The sequence below is a fragment of the Poeciliopsis prolifica genome, unplaced genomic scaffold, assembly GCF_027474105.1.
Source record: "Poeciliopsis prolifica strain line A6 unplaced genomic scaffold, Auburn_PproV2 SCAFFOLD017, whole genome shotgun sequence".
Classification (NCBI taxonomy): Eukaryota; Metazoa; Chordata; class Actinopteri; order Cyprinodontiformes; family Poeciliidae; genus Poeciliopsis; species Poeciliopsis prolifica.
Window position 1 is genome coordinate 6,078,922 of NW_026562392.1, and position 18,352 is coordinate 6,097,273.

The 18,352-nt window shown below is 39.4% G+C and overlaps 1 protein-coding gene across 2 annotated transcripts in view; it reads left to right on the plus strand.

The window, feature by feature from the left end:
- Window positions 1-13,106: 13,106 nt before the first annotated feature.
- LOC129367479 (zinc fingers and homeoboxes protein 2-like) overlaps window positions 13,107-18,352 on the plus strand; it is a 28,732-nt gene continuing 23,486 nt past the window's right edge. The window contains exon 1 of one of the 2 annotated variants that reach the window (XM_055041921.1): window positions 13,107-13,187. The gene's annotated coding sequence lies outside the window, so the exon portion shown is untranslated. Of the gene's footprint in view, window positions 13,188-13,295; window positions 13,410-18,352 lie in introns of those variants that run through there. The other variant, XM_055041920.1, reaches the window with a different exon arrangement.

The following is an 18,352-nucleotide window of genomic DNA, read 5'->3' on the forward strand; positions in this document are numbered from 1 at the left end:
ATGTGGGATTTTTTGGAAATGAATAAGTACGGCTCATTTGTGAAAACCAGAGATATGCGCAAATAAATTCCGAATTTCTGAGCCAAGGCCCATTAAAAGATGAGGGGTCAAACAAAAGTTCTTTGTGGTGGCCGAGGACACATTTTTATTGAAACTTATGTAATAAATGTCACAATTCATCCATAGCACCTGTAAACGTGCTTTGGCTGTCTGAATCTGAATATTTCCACAATGTGTGCCTTCCTGTCTGTATTAGATTATCTCAACTTACTTGATCAGGCGGAATGTGTTCAGGCGCCAGGTCAAAATTTTAAAAGCTTTAAAAACATTTGTTACAAACGTGTCAGTAAATTTTTACCTTAGGATGATCAGAGATGCGGTTTAAGGACTGAGGTCTGTTCAGAATGTATTCAAAATGATTATTTGAGCCACAAATGATCTGCAGTTTGTAATAAAAATGTCACTTAACATTAAGAAAAAGTAACACTGAACAGACGCCATGCCTATGATGAAACATGATGGTGGCAGCGTCATGCTGTGTGAACATTTGTCTTTAGTCGGGACAGAGAAGCTGAATAGGAAGGTAGATGTACATAGGCAGGAAGTCGACAAAGCAGACATGAAGGCACCTTCAAATGACAGAAGATTCATCGAACACGCATAAATAAGTCGAAAGAACAGTCTGGGTATGTTCATGTTAAAAAATAAAAGGCATTAAAACATGACATAAAACTGTAAAAACTGTAAAAGTGTAAAAGTTTTGCATAACACCTAACTTTGAATCAAATTAAAAGACATTTTGTTAATACAGAATGTTGCATCAGACCAGCAAAATATATTTTTGATGTAGGAATGTGGGCTTTAAGTTATGCTTAAAAGTTTTGATTTTAAAATGCTACGTTTAATCAGACAAACCAGCCTCATTGGTACAAATATTCCAATTTCCTGAGGTGTATCATCAACACCTCTTCAAGCACAGTAAGGTTTCAAAGAGTCAGCAAAGGGAAAGCAGAGCCTGCAATGCACAAGCCTCTAACAGCCATAATAAACTATAAACCACTTGCCTAAAGCCACTACTACTGCATTCTTGGGTCATTTGGCTGTCTAGAGACATTTTTGGCTTTCTCTGAAATATGTTTTCTTAGTAATCTGAATGCTTGGACACCAGACACATTCAAAAAATGTATTTTAAATACCAAACGAGGATGTGACTCACGCTGCACTGCAATGCTCTGCCTCTGGTTTAGCATTGCAATCTCTGCAAGAAGAGTGGGACATTTGCTCTTTGCTAAGGAAGCACTTAGGATCAAAGAAATCACCTTGTGGGATAAAATGCTCCAGGCTCCAGATGGTGAGGGTACATCGGGGAAGTTCACTTCCTCAAAAGCTGGTGTAGATTTCAATGGTTTTTATATTGGGGTTAGAGTGGGAATGGAGGCTAACCGACTGACAGTTAACAAATGGTCTCGCAACTTTTATAGAGCAGGGGAAAGGAAACCAGAATCTCTCTGAAGTACATTTTTTTTCTAACCCACACGCAGACACAGTGTACATTCCCCAGTCCATTACACTTACCTTTATCGCCATGTCTGAATCACTGACTCCTACCTCGGGTCTAGCTGTAATGACTCACCTCAAACTCAAGACTTAAACCTGACAAAAATTTGAATCTCAAAAAGTCCCTGGTTTGTCCTCCGGGACGACATGAAGTGGACAAAAGTCAACGTCCGGCTTTGGCTTCCTGTCAAAAAACAAATGCAAGCTCACATGAGTGACAGTAAAACATAATGGAGCCACCGCAGTTACAGAAAGATTTATGATTTCCGCACGGTAGACGATAAAATTTGGTTTTGGCAAACTCTCCTCATTCTCAGGAAGTCAATCAGAGCCTCTTTAACAAAGCTCCAGCCTGCATGAGTTTGTTTAGGAAAAGGCAGCAAAGTCCTCCAGGGAAGAGCGGAAAAGTCACAAGAGACCTGAGTTTGACATGTATTCTGGAAAGCTAACTTTTACTGAGTTTAATTCAGTAGTATTTGCTTTTAGTTTTATTTAATTTAACGGGCAGCCTAAGGATTCCCAATTTGTCTTTGTCTAGAAAAAGTAGCTATTGGAAGAATGCACTGTTAAAATATCCTTTAGCTAAATTTGTAAATTATAAATACAGAATAATCGTGACTTTTTTAAAATTTTTAACTGGTTGAGATTATTTAAATCTGATTTAGTTCATACAAACTTTGCTTCACTCTCAATAATTCCCTATGTAACACAAAAATCTTGCACTTCAGTAATAAAAATAATTACTGCATAACATATTGGCAATATCTAGAACATGATGCAACTCCATTAATACTCAAGATCCCCTATGAAAACACCAATGAATGCTTATTCCAAAAATACAAACACCAAGTATATTTTGAAACACATTAACAGCTGAAATCTGCTGCAGCTCCGCTCTTAAGGCACAACCAATGACTGCCAAGGAAAATAAATGACGGCTTTGCAAAAGCTGGCCAATAGCAGGTTAAGTAGCATTGTACCTCGATATTTAATCTCCCCAAGCTGAATGGGACATTACCCTCCAAAGGAAAATATGAATGGCAAATAAACATTGGCCAAGTTTTAGATCAAAAGCTAATGTTACAATATTACGCAAAGTAGTAAATATTTTTTTAGAACAAATGTGGACTCTACCTCTGAATGCCAAAGACTTCAGACCAAAGCTTGAGGGACCTGGAGGTCTTCTTAGTAAGTCTACGCATTACGTCTTGGGAAATATGAACAGGAAGACCACCAGAAGGACCTTTCTTCTTTTTCCTGCCAGCTTGAGGAAACAACCAAATTTTTTCATATTAACTGAGAACGTACAGGTCTTAGGTCCACGTTGGGTGCCACTAGTGTAAGTTGAGAAAAGGAAACTGAGGCTAAAGCTTTCTGACACACACCCACAGTTTGGAAAATAAAAAGATGTCTTGATTTTAGCTAAAACCTTCAGCTGGTAAGGTCAGAATTTAGAGTGGTCAACATAACAGTATGGATAAACCCTGAATTCAGTGGGTCAGGCTGCTGCTGAACCACTGAAGGAAATCAACTTGCCACACTCCTTCATCATTCAGCTCTGTTTGAAGAATCCTGAAATGTTTTATGTGAAGAATTAAGGCAGGTATAAAGGCAGAAGGAGGTCCAACCTGGCACTAGCATAATGTACCAGATAAAGAAACGAGTTTCCTAACTAAAGGTGCTAGGATACGAAACACTGAGGGTAGCTTAGCCATGCAGTCCATTACTTTACTTTCACAGACTAGCTGGTGATGCATGAAACAATATAATCTCAAAAGTGAAGGTATTTTGTTGACGTGTACATGACACGTCAACAAAATAATGAATTACCAAGCTTCCTAAAAGCATTTGTGCATATAGTTTTAATGCAGGACTTTAATAACCGTTCATGTTGGAAGCATTGTGAAGTCAGAGCAAGACATCACTTATTATGGACAACGGTCTGTGTGTCTTTAATATGCTCTGAAACAATTAGCTTTGCACTTGCAAAAAAATACAGTGCTGCATGTGCATCCCTTCAAAACTTTGCCACCTTTTTAAAAACCAGCCAGAAGCTGAACTTTCCACAAAACACCAAAGAGAAACAGCATGAGACCAGGTAACACTCCAGATCCCATACTGGAGATCAAACAGTGTTCACAGGGTTCAAACAATTTTCCCCCTCAGTGACCACAAGTCTGCTCAGTCCCTTTCCTGTCCACGCTTCAAACGAGCTGTTTAACCTAGCTTCTTCGACCATTGGTCACACATTCAATTAAATCATCAAATCTGAATCAGTGTAGCTGGAATTCATCCTGCTTCCGCACTGAGCCCAATTCAAATTGACCGGCTCAGGCTGTGGTCGCAGCAGTGCCTCCATTCACCCGTTTGCTGGGTTTGGTTCTCTCTGCCCTAAATGGACACCGTTAGCCCACAGGCTCATTAAGCCACTTTAGCCCCATTAGTTCTCCTCCTTGACACGCAAGACGCTCAGCTGGAAGGCTCATGTTTGGGTTCTGACAAAGAGTCAAAGAGAAGGAGAAGGGGATGAGGGGAACAAGATGTGGAAAGATTTCAAAAACATTTGACCATTTTCATCTTTTCATCTCGCAAGGTCTATTATTGTGTGGTGTTTGCTTACTAATTAAAGACTGAGATGTCATTTCTTTGTTGCAGAAGTTACCACAATTGATGCTGTGGGATAGATGAAAAGGAAATGTGACGACAAAGAAAGGACAATGCTGCGAGAGTGAATATGCTGAGGGAGTGACAGATCTCATATTTTCATTGGTTTACATATATATATATATATATATATATATATATATATATATATAATATATATATATATATAATATATATATATATATATATATATATATATGTGCGTGTGTTTGTTTTGTTTTTGTTTTTTTGCCATAATGGAGGATTTCTAAAAAGAAAAAATAATTCAAGGCTTAAACAGTGAATTGAAAGGTTGCTTTTAGTATTTTTTTTTGTGATGTTTTATTGCAGAATATCATCATAACAAAAAAAAAAGACAAGAAAATACACAGAGTTACTGAAAAATGTGGAGGTATGATAATAACAAAGGAGAATTGCGAAAGCAGGAAACGGTTAAATGACTCAATGAGAACTGTGTATAAAAAGAGTCAGAAACTACCAAGATAAATGCTGTGATGATGTACTGCTCTTCGGGAGATTATACCCCGATTCTTAAGGCCTGCAATAAAACTTCAAAGAACTATTGAGCTCCATATTTACTAAATACTAGCATGGCTCTGTTTATAGCTGTCGAACTTTTACTGCAGGATGTATGTTGGGTTCTGGCCAGATCACCGAGGGACTCTCTCTGAAATCCTATACACAACAAAATCAAAGGGGGAAACATCCCCCATAAACCGCGAGTACATTGCAGCGGAGAACATAAAGTTGTCCTTGTATACTCTGATTACAGACCAACAACCCAATGGCATCATGCATGTGTAAACCCAGTGTATACACACTAAAACCGAAGTAAGTGAAAGCATCAGTGGCACGCTGAAAAGTAAAACTGCTGCATTATAATTTATCTTGATACAGATTCTTGCTAGTCATGACCAGTTTTTTTGTTTTGTTTTGTCTTTGTTTTTTTGATTGTTTTTTTATTGCTGCAATACATTCACCACAATATGGAACATTAATCTTAAGCGCAAAAAGTTTATGGCAACCATTAGGGTAATTTATTTAGGGTACCGTGAAGACCAGAATTATTTTATTAGTCAGACATTTCCTGTCTAACTAATGCAAATAAAGGCCAAAAGAGCAGCAAAATATAAAAACAGAAGATAATCTTGATTATACCTTGAAAGGAATAACAGGTAGAACTCATTTAGTTCCCACAACATGACTGATGATAATGTCTAGCAGCCAAATTTGCCTTTATTCACTTAGACCAAGCAGTTAAACTAGGATTTTATGGTGATTTATTTTCTTTTATGCTGATTTTGTGGTGCTGCTTTAAATATTCTAAATAAATTTGCCTATATTTGCACTTATACATAACAGCTAATGTGATTTTTTTGTTGTTGTTAGTCGGTATGTCAATCAGTGACTGTAACTTGGCTTCTAGGAAGGATGAGGGAGCTGTGCAATAGAAGTCAGATATACCTCCAGGGGGTTAGCAACGTTTTTAACTATTTGTGTGGAAAATTTGCAATAAACCCATAATTAAGCAATAGCTCGCAACAGTGCGAGGATCTGTTGATTTGGCATAAATTTCCTTTATCTCAGAATTGCAAACAACTGGAGGGACTGGGCAGCAGTGCTGGCTTTCTCTGCTCCATACAGTCAAAACTGAATAACAAAAGTAAAACATGAAATTCGGTTAGAAAATAACAATTTAGAAAAGGATATTGCATGAACAATTATGCCGTATAGAGAGTAACAAAGAAAACAATTTTTGCTCTTATATAAATGAGATTATATTGTCCAGTTACTGTTGACTTATTTTTAACTTGCAGTTTAGGATGGTGTTTCTTTACCATTATTGCCAAATGACAGTAATGGGCTTGTGAACTGTGTAGGGTGATGGTGATTTAGAAAAGATCCAGACCATTCCACAACTTCACAATTGTTAAAAAACAAATTTAAAAAAAACAAGAAACAAAGAGGCGTTCTGCCAGAAAGCCCTGAGGACAAACTTCTTCCATGTGCGGTCTTTTCCCAAAAGTTGCAAAGTTATGGTTTATTCAGAAGATGGATTTGCGTCATTGACCCCTGTCTTCCAACTGCATTCAGACCCCTGGAACAGATTATGTCTCTATGGAAGAGATTAAGTCGAAATGAATGGTGCAACAAAGCTCACGAGAGCGTGGTTCTTCTGTTCAAACGGTCTTGCTCTCGACCCCCTCTGTGGTCAACTCAAACCAAGCCGACTTAGATCAGCAAATTCTCTACGTTTTAATTAGCCTCTTCTCAAAAGTGAATCTGAATGAAAATTTGGCTGCAGCCACCTATTTCTCATTGCAACTTCCCCTTGCCTTCCCCGCCCTTCTACTCTTTTGCTTTTTGTTATCTTCTCTCCAACTCCAGCCACTTCATCTCTACTTCTCAATCTCCTTCCCATCCCTTTGTTCTCCTCTTTCTCACTCTCTCTTGGATGCATTACTGTAATTTCACTTATTTTGCCTCTCCTATCTCTGCTTTCCATTTTTCGTCCCCTCCCCTCTCCTCACTTAGACACTGGAAGCCATATGGGCTAATTGCAACCATGTGTTTGTTTGATCATTACAGTGGCAGCTCTGTCAGACTCTGAGAACCTTTACTGTAGCGCAGGAAGGTGGCACCCACCGACGTGCACATGCGTGCATGCAAACACACAAAACACACACACACACGTGCAGCCGGTCTGGGGCCACTACAGACTAAAGACACACAATCTGAAACACGGAGTGGAAGCAGTTTCATACCTCCTCCCGGTTAATATCGCTGCGATGAATATTCTCATATCATGGTTCTCACGAAGTGACAGTACCCTGAACCGCAAAGGATAAGTGTTTCACAGAAATGGAAATGAGCAAAGGATTTGCTCGTAAAACAAAACGCTCGCTCTTCCACTCTTTCTGTGAGCATTGGGAAATCATGACGATGCCAAGCTTTGTGTATTGTGTTGTTGCCTTTCTCAGTTCAAAAGAATGCTGGTTTTGTCCTGCAAAACAAAGGAATTACGCACGTTTTTAATCAAAGAAAGATGAGAGGCTAATAAGAAGGAACACTGAAATGTTTCTTTGTTTTTTTTTGTTTTTTTTACAATCATGACTTGCTGAATTTCAGGAATTTATCAAATTGAGTGGATGCTTGTGTACATTAGGACATATAGGTTTTTGTTCAATACTTTCTAGAGTATTGTACAAAGGAGTTTGATGGGGTTGGGATTCTCCTTTACTTTCAAAGCAACGCATAAAAAACATAATATAACAGTGGAATTTGCTGGCAAAGGCATAAAGAAATAATCACGATAACATGCAGTTGGTATTTCACAGAATATCTGTGTTAGCATCTTCAGTTTTTATAACTTCAAATTATGTAGTTGAGCCCTGAGACAGAGAATACAACTAATCCGAGATGGACCGAGACCAAAGCAGAAGTGGAAATTTGAAGTGGAAGGTTAATTATCTGGAAGGAAAATATTATTGACACAAAAAAATGGATTTAGGAAGAGGTGAGGTACCACTAATCTTCCCTTGTGAAACACATAATGAGAGGAACATGTAAATAATCACGTATTGCAAACAAAAACATAAAGATTTACAGTAGTAGATCAATTTAGTCCTGGCCCCTCTTGGATTTATCAGTAGCTTCAGCCTGTCGGATTGACTAATCTGGATTATAATCTGGGCCTCATTTCAAATAATTCATTTAAAGATTTCTGTCCTAATTACAAAACCTTCAGTTCCAGTGATGTAAAGTGATGTAAAGTGATGTAAAGAGTCTCCAAGTGGATTCTGTCTAAAAACCGATGTCTTAACAGGACTTTTAAATATAATATATAACAATTAAACTCTTCATGCTGTTTCCTTAGCTATCATTTTAGACACTTTAGAAAACTACTATACAAGAACAAATGGAAGAATAGTGACATGACGAGCTATTTATCTAAAACGTCATCTTGTTCTTTTACTCCTGTGAAGCTTGTTTCCACTCCGCTCTGTTTGCACCATCATGGCCCCAACCGACAGCTGTGTCACGGCTGAACCTGAACGTGGGAAGAGAAGTCAGGCTGAGGCTACGGCGATAACAGGACTGATAGCTCCCAGTGCTCTCTCAATGAAATGTTACCAAAACAGTCTGTTGATCGTGTTCCAACTGTCTGCTGTCTGAAAGGGTCCAGCTCTGCTCACCAGGGATCCAAATGCAGAAGAAGAAGAGACAATCACACACATTTCATCATGAGCAATTGCTTTCATCAGAGCTACAAGAGCTGGTGCAACAGAGCACATCTAGGAGGAAGTGAACTGGTAAAAAGATTTACTAATAGGAATATTGAGCTATATTACCAGCCTCGCTGACCTGCAAAAGCAACCACATCCATTGACTTTTAACATGTTTCTGCACATATTAGAAAAGCAGATAATTGTGATGCTAAAATAAAAATTTAACTTTTTTTATCATTATTATTATTATTATTATTACAAATAAGCTAAAAGTGTGTCATTATCGCATTCGGGGCTTCTTTTAAGGACTGAAATATTTTTCATTTATTCTTTGTAAAATAGTTCAAGCACACACATTCTGGGTAGAAAGTGTTTGGGAAAAGCAATTTTTCAGTCAAAATAGAAATTCTTAATTTGATTTTGATCTGGACTTTGACTGGGCAATTCAAACAAATAAACATGCTTTAATCTACGTGAACGTATTGCAGCTCTATATGTTTAACATCACAGCGCGGTACGACTGTTGTGTTTTACTATAGGATGTTGTGTTCAGGAGGCTTCTGGCTTTCTGGCACACATAGCATTTTGCAGGTAAGCATCTAAGTTCAATTTTGGTTTCATCTGACCTGAGTGGCTCTTGCACATGTTTGCTGTCTCTTGTTTAGCTTGTGGGAAATTGTGAACAAGACATTTCATAGCTTTTTATTTTTAATAATTACCTTTTTTTTTTTCTTTTAGCAAGGCCAGGTTTGTGACACGCAACTTCTTCAGAATTAAAAAAGACTGCTCTTCTGCTTTATTCTCTGCCTGCCTAATATAAACTGTTCTTTGAATAAACAGCAATGTTTTTTTTCAGGGCTGCGGTTGTCAGTCAATAGAAATGGGTTTAATTAAAATATATATATAAAAAAAAAAAACTAGTATACTGTAAAACAGAGATCTGACCAGTTTGATGAGTCTTTTTTTTTCAGAGCAATAAACTGATTCACAGTAGTTATTGTATTTAAAATGGTGTGTTTTCAGATTTCAAAGAAAGTAAAAAGGAATAAAAGAGCAGTGCATTTCTACTAAATGGGGTAACAAATTAGCTAACTGAGCCCAAGCCATTCATCAGAACCAACATGGGTGATTTTGTGAACTCTCTTGCGTTGTTGTTTCCAAGCAACCAAAATTAAAATCCTCAGATGCTCATTATTCATATTTTCAAGTACAGCACAGCTATCACATACATTTATCACAGGGCAACACTACAGCGAGTGAATCTGAATCTGAATGCAAAGCTATTCATACACTCAGCAGAGTTAGATTTAAATGATGTCCCTTCAGTCAAAAAGTTTGTTTCTCATAGGTCTTATGACCTATGAGAATTATTATTTCAAACAATAATTTTTTTTTACCATATATATGTTTTTATTTACAATTTTAGCTGTTAAAATTGTAATAATTAAAAATTATTTAGACCCTTATCAAAGTGGGAAAGTGTTTCACTGGCATTACAGCAATAAATACTGCTTGTAACTGTTGACAACATTTCCACATGTTTCTACTACTATTATAAAAATGTATTGTTGGTAATGACATAAAAGTTTTAAGGTTGATTCATATGTAGGTCCCTGTATAGATTATCACCCGTGAAGCGACTGGGACTCCCAGACTTTAAAACTCGTCGGTTAAAATAAAATGTTACTGTTTGTCTGTTTCTGCCAGTGGTATGAATAAATCTGGCCTTAGCTGTAATTGCTTTCTTGTACTGAGAACTGAAAACTGTGCATTTGAATAAACACAAGAGGAAGTCACATGCCTTATTATTTATAGTTTTAGAACAAAACCTTAATGAAATTCGGCTGGTGTCATGTTTTCTGTGTAAATTAAATAAAAAGGCACACGAATGCTTACATTCACCCACAGAGTCCAGTTGAATGTTTCCTGGAAATCCAAAGCCTTTAAAAATGTTAACAGCCAAGTGACATTTGAAATTGCAAACAAGCTTTAATAGGTCACTTAACAGGAGAAAAGTGGAGAGGAAAATGTCCAGCCTGCAGGCTTCTATCTGACCACATGCTGACACTGTCGTTTCAGCTCGGAGCAAGCGACAGCAGCAAGACATTTTGTTATTCAAACAGCATTTGATGCTGTCTCTGTCATGGTTTTATGAAAGAGGTTGATCCCATTCAGTCTTTTGATTTTTCACCTCCTATTGCCTACATGACCTGGAATCAGTTGTATTTAGAAGTCAGCTTGTGGTAAAAGTCGTAAACAAGATATCTGCGATGGTTAATTAAAAAGTCTAAGTTGCCTTAGACTTGTCATTCATACTTATGATTGTTGATCCAAATCCATTGAGAAAACATAGGTGGAGTTCAGTGCAGTGTGTATCAATGCAGCCACTTGGCACCATCTAGTGACCTTTTATTTAACTCACAGATCAGAGTATACGTTTTGTCTCACCACGTGTAAATGCAAGAAGTAAATAATAATACAAAATAAGAAACTGTCCTCTTTTTAACATTTAGTTTCCATTGAAAATCTGGGCAAAGAACACATAAATCATGTTTGATGGAGAACATTTTCTGAAACTAATAGTTGAAACGAGGCCTTGTTTCTGTTCAATTCACAAAAAAGATATGGCACAATTACTTTTTGGGTTAGCGGTGCATGTAACCATAATTGACCTCATTTGGATTGTTGACACAAAATACGATTCTTTCAAATAAAAGTCACCCTCTGTCTTTTATTGCATTTGTAAATATTCATCTGAGGCTCCCGTGATCTTCATTAAAAAGCATCAGTATTAAGAGATTTTTAAACTGAATGATTGTTGCTCTTCAGAACAATGGTTATTTAAAAAATGATACTTTTGTCTTTCTTGAGCATAAACATGCTTCTGTCCGATGTGGGTCAGTTCACCCATTGACTTGTTTTTTCATAGTCATTTTGATGAAAGCCAACCTGAACAATAGCACACGCTAAGGATATTATTTTACGTTGGATCTTGTTCGTCATGTTTTGTCTCATGCTGCGTGTTATTGTCCACCTAGCTGTTGGCTGTCATTGGTGATGGGAGTGCGGGGGCTGGTTTGTGGAAAAGAATTTCCCCTTTGGGGACAATAAAGTCTTGTCTATGTAGACAAAATTAGGCCAGGAAAAAAAAAAGCTTTTTCCATGTGCCATTCAACTAGAAAATAAGCAAATCTGTTCGAATTAAATAAAACAGCAAGGGTGCAATAAACTGGTGCTTTTGGTAAAGCACCATTTGAGTTACTTCATGCAAGTGTTCCTGCGTTAACAAGCTCCAATTGTTATATTAAACCTGATTCACCTGACAGACAATTTTTTGTTTGTTTGTTTTATTTTTTTTGCATTTCTTAAAGACTACTTTCAGACACACCTTGTTACTGCAGACCTGTCTGGAGAACAGGTAGAATGCCCCTTAGCGGCAGGTTTAAACAGGAGTCTTGAGGCAGAGAAACGGTGCAGAACAACCAGGTGTTTAATCTCCGACATTTAACAAATAGACGTCCCTGCTTGCAACAGCCATGGATCCCGGCAGCAACCACACCTACGAATCTGCAACGTGGCCACATGGAGGCTTTGATAGTCCCTGGCTGCACCGATTAACTAACCCACCAAGAAACAATGTAGGACAAAATACATATAAACCAAATCTTCAACGTAATATTAACAAGCACTCTTCATTTTAAGCAGTTATTTCATTTCTAAAAATATCCTCCTATAAATATAAATCCAATCATTAAACTTCTAAAATGCATAGTGCTTTGCTTCCCCTCTTCCATCTGTATTTGGTCTCTTCTGGAACCTTTAAAAGGTGCTCAGGGCACCTGGGGAGTCTTTTTTGCCTGAACACCCTGCAGAGGACAAGACAGAGGTAAACCATATAAACATTTAAATGCATTTCCACAGTAACAATACTTCCATTTGTTTGTTTTAGTTTAACAGGACACCATCAGTTCCAGCTGAGATGCCACTGCACAAAAACACAAACAATAAAAAAAGTTAAATCTTCATCTGTCTCTTTTATCCTTCACCCACACATTTAATGTGTTTTCACCCAAGTAATGAAGACCTTCATTACACTGCAAAAAAGATAACAGGTTTCAAACTTTACTGTAATATTACACCTCGCTGTTTGGGTTCTGTGTTTTTTCTTACACAGGTTGTAAGAAAAAACGTGTCATCAAATGGACTGTGCCTGAGCACAGGTCAGCAGTTTTTGCATGAATCCAGAGGAGGTCAGTGTTGCGTGTCTGCTTGTGACCTCAAGTCACTTCCCCTGACCTCACACTAACCCCTATAGATTCAGCAGGGAGAGCGTTTTTAACTTTGAATGAAGCAGAGGCAGAGCAGAAATGCGGGTTTCCCCTGCTGCATCCTGGAAGAGACCGCCTCCAGCTGAGGAAGCACTGCAGCAGCTCTGCTTCTGAGGGATGGGGCTGGTGGGCGTGGCCGCGGACGGTGGGTGGGACTTTGGCTGGCAGCAAACGCCCCATCGCTGGCTGTAATATTCAATGAGCTCCGAGCAGAGGACATCATCAAGGGGCAACTTGACGGCAACAACACGCAGTTCATTCATTTTCAGCGCCGCGGACATGCTTGGTGGACACTTCAGGTTCCCTCCTGATATCGGGATGCAGAGTTGTCCCACTTCTCTCCTCCGGCGGCCAAACTTTTCCCGGCCGTATCGCCATGGAGCCGCTGTGGACGGACACCGGCGCTCCGGTACGACATGCAAATACGTACTCTGACGTCGGCGATCATGTGGCTTTTGGCGTAGATCCTCCTTGTGATCGCCAATTTTTTCCCTTCCCTGTCGCCTGTTGTCTCGTCGGCTATCGGGCCGCCGCGAGACTCTCGAACCCGTTCGGCGTGCTCGCTGCTCCGGCGGTCGCTTCTGGATTGTACCGCGCTACCTGAACGTCGCGTCAAGAAGGGGGTGGGCAGGTAAGAAACGGCTAAACTCTTCCCCTGGTTTTCTGTCGACTCGCCGCGGCTCCGCGGACCAAAAAGTCCCCCCAAGTTGAAGCTGCGTGTTGTTGTTTGTTTGTGTCCCTCTCGGTGCTTCGTGACGTCCACACGCCGCCGCGTAAACATTTTAAGTTGTCTCGCCGCATGAACTTTGCGTGGCTCTGCCGTTTTACACCTGCGTACGGGGGGGCACAACGTGTCCCCTCCTGAAGTTCGGCGGACATTTTCGAGCCCGGTGTGGGAGTTTGATTCCGATATGCTGTGGCGGCGGCGGGCAGAGAGGAGAAACATCGTGTCGACTTTTCCTCCTCCCCCGTGTCGACATAACCAGCAAAACATGGCCGTCTCTGCCGACATGTTGTTACGTCGGTGGCGAGAGGGGAACATTTGAGAGGGGTGGTGGAGAGAGAGGGAGAGAGAGAGAGAGAGGGAACGTGTTTCTCTGCGCCCCACTCTCACGTCTCGCCTGGGCCCGGCGGAAAGGACCCGGCAAAGTCCGCGAGGCGGCGGGTGCAGCCGCTCTCTGCTGGAGGTGCTGAGGTTTTAACTTTTAGACTCCGAGCTTGTTTCTCCACTTTGATTTGGGAGGCTCTGTGATGTAGGCGGACCGTTGCCCCTGGTGATGCCTCCTCTTCCCCACCGACACGCACGGCGCCGCTAGTGTGGCTCCTCTCACTGCGGTGATGTAAAGCTCCCCCGGTTTGTGTTTTCCCGTCATTGTGTCAACTTTGACCCCCGCCAGCTTATAATGTTCACCGCCACTCAGCCTCCTCGGGAGGGGAGTTGTTCCCAGTGTTCCCACTGTACCCACTGACAGGTTTCGGAGTCATGGTGGCACCTCTGCATCCATCAGGGGTTTATTTAGGTAAGGTCACAGAGGTGACATGAACAGCCACAACACCTGCCCGCCCATCACCTCCTGCAAGTGTTTTCCATAACAACTGGAGCAGCTTTAGGTCACAGGTTTGTCACCGTTCATCCTCCAATAAGGAGGATGTGACAGGGTTTTTTTATATATATACAAAGCCCCTGAGCAGACTTTACTGGGAAACCCATCAAACTTCCTGTGGCGTGTAGTGTTAATACACACACTACGTTATCGGTACACTTTAAAACATTTTTTATTTACTAAACACATTTTGTGACGTCATGTAATTGAAATCTATATTCCATTATTGCACTTGGAATCTGTCTATTTGCGTAAAGAATATGTAAAGCAAAACAAAATGAAAACAAAACGGTAATCGAGGCGTTCAAGGACGTCAGCTATGGCCTTTAATGCTGCTTCGATCAGCCTGTGGGAGTAAAATTAAAGGAGCGCTTTTAAGCGTGACGGTTATGATGATTCATTGCACTTGGACAGAGGAGGGAAAAATAGTAGTTCTGATTCTCTTAGCTCTCATCCAGTGCGTCATACGAAATCTGTTGTTGATCCAATGTCTTTTTTTCTTTTCCTGTCGTGTCTTGGATGACCTGATGTTCTTCTGTATTTTGCTTTTTTTTTTTTTTTTTATGTTCTCTGATCAACAACCCTCCTCCCCCTCCCTCTAGAAGATGTAAAGTGATTTTGATCACAGCGCAGTTAACCCTCCTGTCAGGCCCGTTACCAGCTGTTCCCTTGAGGATAAACTTGGCTGCGCTCGCTTAGGTTTGAACTCCCTGTATTTTTTTATTGCGTGTGTGTGTGTGTGTTTTCCCCCTCAATTGTGAAGAGAAATTTGGGTCGTGTTTGTTCTTCACATGGTTTCTGCTTGGTCTTTACATCAGAGATGATGTTACGTAATGTGGAATGATAGCTGAAGTTTCTTTTCTTTTTTGGAGGCGGTGGCCAAACGATAAAAGCGTGTACCTGCTTCGGTTGATTAAAAATCGGATGGCTCCCTTTGAAATTGTGCAAAAAAAAAAAATTCCAAGCTTCTTTCGTTTTGCAGAATTTGGAGAACCATCTGTTCAGTGTCAAGTTCTGTGCATGAGAAAGCAGTGCTAAGTATTTTGTTTGTATGTTTTTTTTTATTGTTGTTTTCACTTTTATTTTTTGTCTGTGCTGTTTGGACCTTTTTAATCATTATTCATTACATGCAGGGAATATAAGTACCTTATGCATCCTAAAATTGCCGGCTTTACTTACATCAGGTTGCTTCCTTTTGAAGCAGTGTAAAAATAAATCTTTCTCTTGCTTTATTGTAATGTTCTGTTTTTTTTTTGTTTTGTTTTTTTTCCCAGTTGTAGCCAACCATGTGGTCTTTCTCAACACATTGTGCTCTTTCAGAATGTCACAGTGAAAACATCCAGCTGTGAAGCTATCTACTCTATTTGTTCCTAGAGGCGTTTATCCGTTTACCATAGTCAGATGGTGGAAAATGAACAAGACTCGCTCTGTCACATTTGTTTAGATCAAACGGCTTCAAAAACTCGTGTCAGACTTGAGCAGCGGAAGGAAGGGGAAAAACACAGAGATTGTTCTGTTTAGGCATATTTATTCAGGCAGTCCAAAGGCAAGCTGTTAAATCAAAGTTGGAATTGTGTTTGACAGCAGTGGATTAGAGGAATCGTGTTTCGTAAAAACTCCCGCAGTGATCAGAGCTGCTTTGTTTTTATTGTTTAAGACTTTTTTGCGTCTCTTGCTAGGACATTAGGTCCGATCCAGTCCGGTGTGATTTGCAGAGGAGATGACTGGTGGTTGCCGTGCAGCCGGATGTTTCGCGCGTCAATCATTTGAGCAAGTTTACCTGCTGAAACCCGTGTGGAGATCGATTAGACATCCGACATTGTTTTCAAGGGAGATTTAAAATAAGTTTCTGGTGTAGAGAAAAGGTTAACAAGATTGAGTACAGCTTTTTAAAATGTATGGCTTCCCAAAGCGCTTTGCTTATTTTGAAAACTGTATCATAACAATTCCTTTCATTGCTCTGCTTTCATTTTACGATTGTGAAATGTATTCTAAATGCAGAACGGGCAAATTGTTTAATTTTTCTGTAATTGGGATGCATATAACTGGGTCCAGAAAACTCAAAGGACTTTGATCAGATGATAACCTATATTGCAAGTGTAAATTACATAACTGTATAATGCAACACATTGACCATGTTTGATGAAAAATCAGTTTTATTGCCGATTTCCTACAGTACCACTGGTTGCAGCAGTGCTTCGTCCTGAATTGTTGCTTTAAAACCTTCGGATGATGTGTGAAGGTGCATTTTCTTCTGGTCTTCAATCCGCTGAGAAGTCACAACATATTTATATCAGGAGCAGAAGTGATGTCAGAAGTGATTTCAACAACTTAAATCTCACTTTAGCATCCTGTACTTGTAAGCACTGACTGTGATTAGTTTGAGTAATGAGGCACGTTCATACAGAACACATGTGACTAGCTTGTTAGCTTCCACAAGTCTGCTTTTTTATTTACTTCGTCCAAATTACATTTTCTATTTACAGAAAGATTTAGAGACGCTCAGCACAAAAAAATGTTCCTTTGTCACTTTTTATTATTTCTCAGAAAACAATCAAAAAACATCCTGATTTTTCAATTTTTTTTTTTTTTTTTTAATTCTGATGTTCTGAAATGTGTTAGCTTTGTCAGGAGAATCGGTAAAGGAAACTGGTTGAACTTTTAAGCTGCCATTAGCAGCCCTGCAATGAGCTGCTTATTTTACGGACAGACACTGTGGCGGATTTGTTCGTTTTCATAACATTGTTGTCTTTATGAGTGAGCGGTTCCCATCTGGTGGTCGAGCTGTTTCTTTCACTGCTAGACATATTTTTAAACAGAGAAGTTGGTAATGAGAGGGGAAATCCCTCTTGAGAACCAACACAGCAACGTGTGTATTTGTGTGAATGCCAAAGGGCAGCAAAGAATAGTGGAGCATCCATACAATCAGTGTGACTTTAGTAACTTTAATGAAAAACTCTTTTCTTTTAACTTCAGAAATTAATACGTCAAAATGATTAGTTTTATAATGGATTTTTTTTTTTCTATCCGGGTATAGATTAAAACCTGAAACAGAATTATGTTTATGTACTTTAAACAATTCCTGTCTGTTTATTCAGTTTTGAATATTGTGAAATATGCAGTGAAAAAAAGTTTACTTCCTGTCAGATTTCTTTTTTTTTTATCACACTTAGATGTTTCAAATTTTTAAATAAATTTTAATATCAAAGATGATGTAAATGACAGAAGCACTTTTTAAAGCCACGATTGAGTAAAATACCATCACTCGTCTTTGCTGAATGGTTTTCTAATATATTTTCTAAATGATTTTCAAGCATAACCTGCCTGTTTAAAGTCATTCCACAAGATTTGTATCAGATTCATTGCCTGACTTTGACTAAGCCACTCCAAAATCACCGTTTTGTATTTTTGAATCATTCAGAGGTGGAATGCTGGCATGTTTTATACTAGTTTTCAGCTGCAAAAACCAAGCGTGACCTAGCTGGCTAAACCTTTTCCTTTAGGATTTTTCAGCTAGAGAACAGAATTGATGACTTCATTGTTTAGCAGGTCATCCAGGTCCTGAAGCAGCAAAGGAGGCCTAGAGCATTACACTACCATCGTTGGACTGTAAATCTGTCTTGCCAGTCCACAGAATATTTTCCTTTAAGTCTTGGGGAGCTTGCTGTTGAGTCCTGCATTAACTGTGAACACACACAGTCAGGGTGTCCATGTGTCCTTAAAAAGTCTGAAATTCACAAAGCCTTAAAATGTCTCAAATTCATTCAGAAATTCAAGTTGGTCCTAAATACGCTGATCACAAGTGTAAAATTTGGCCGTTTCAGGACTTTTTGCTTATTTATTATATCTGCGCAGTTTATTTCTCTTGTGCGACTTTTCCATCAGGCAAACACTTCAGTCGCATGCAGACTCAAACTCTTTATTATGTTCTGTGACTTGGGGCAGTCGATGCTCCTGCTATCTGGCTGCT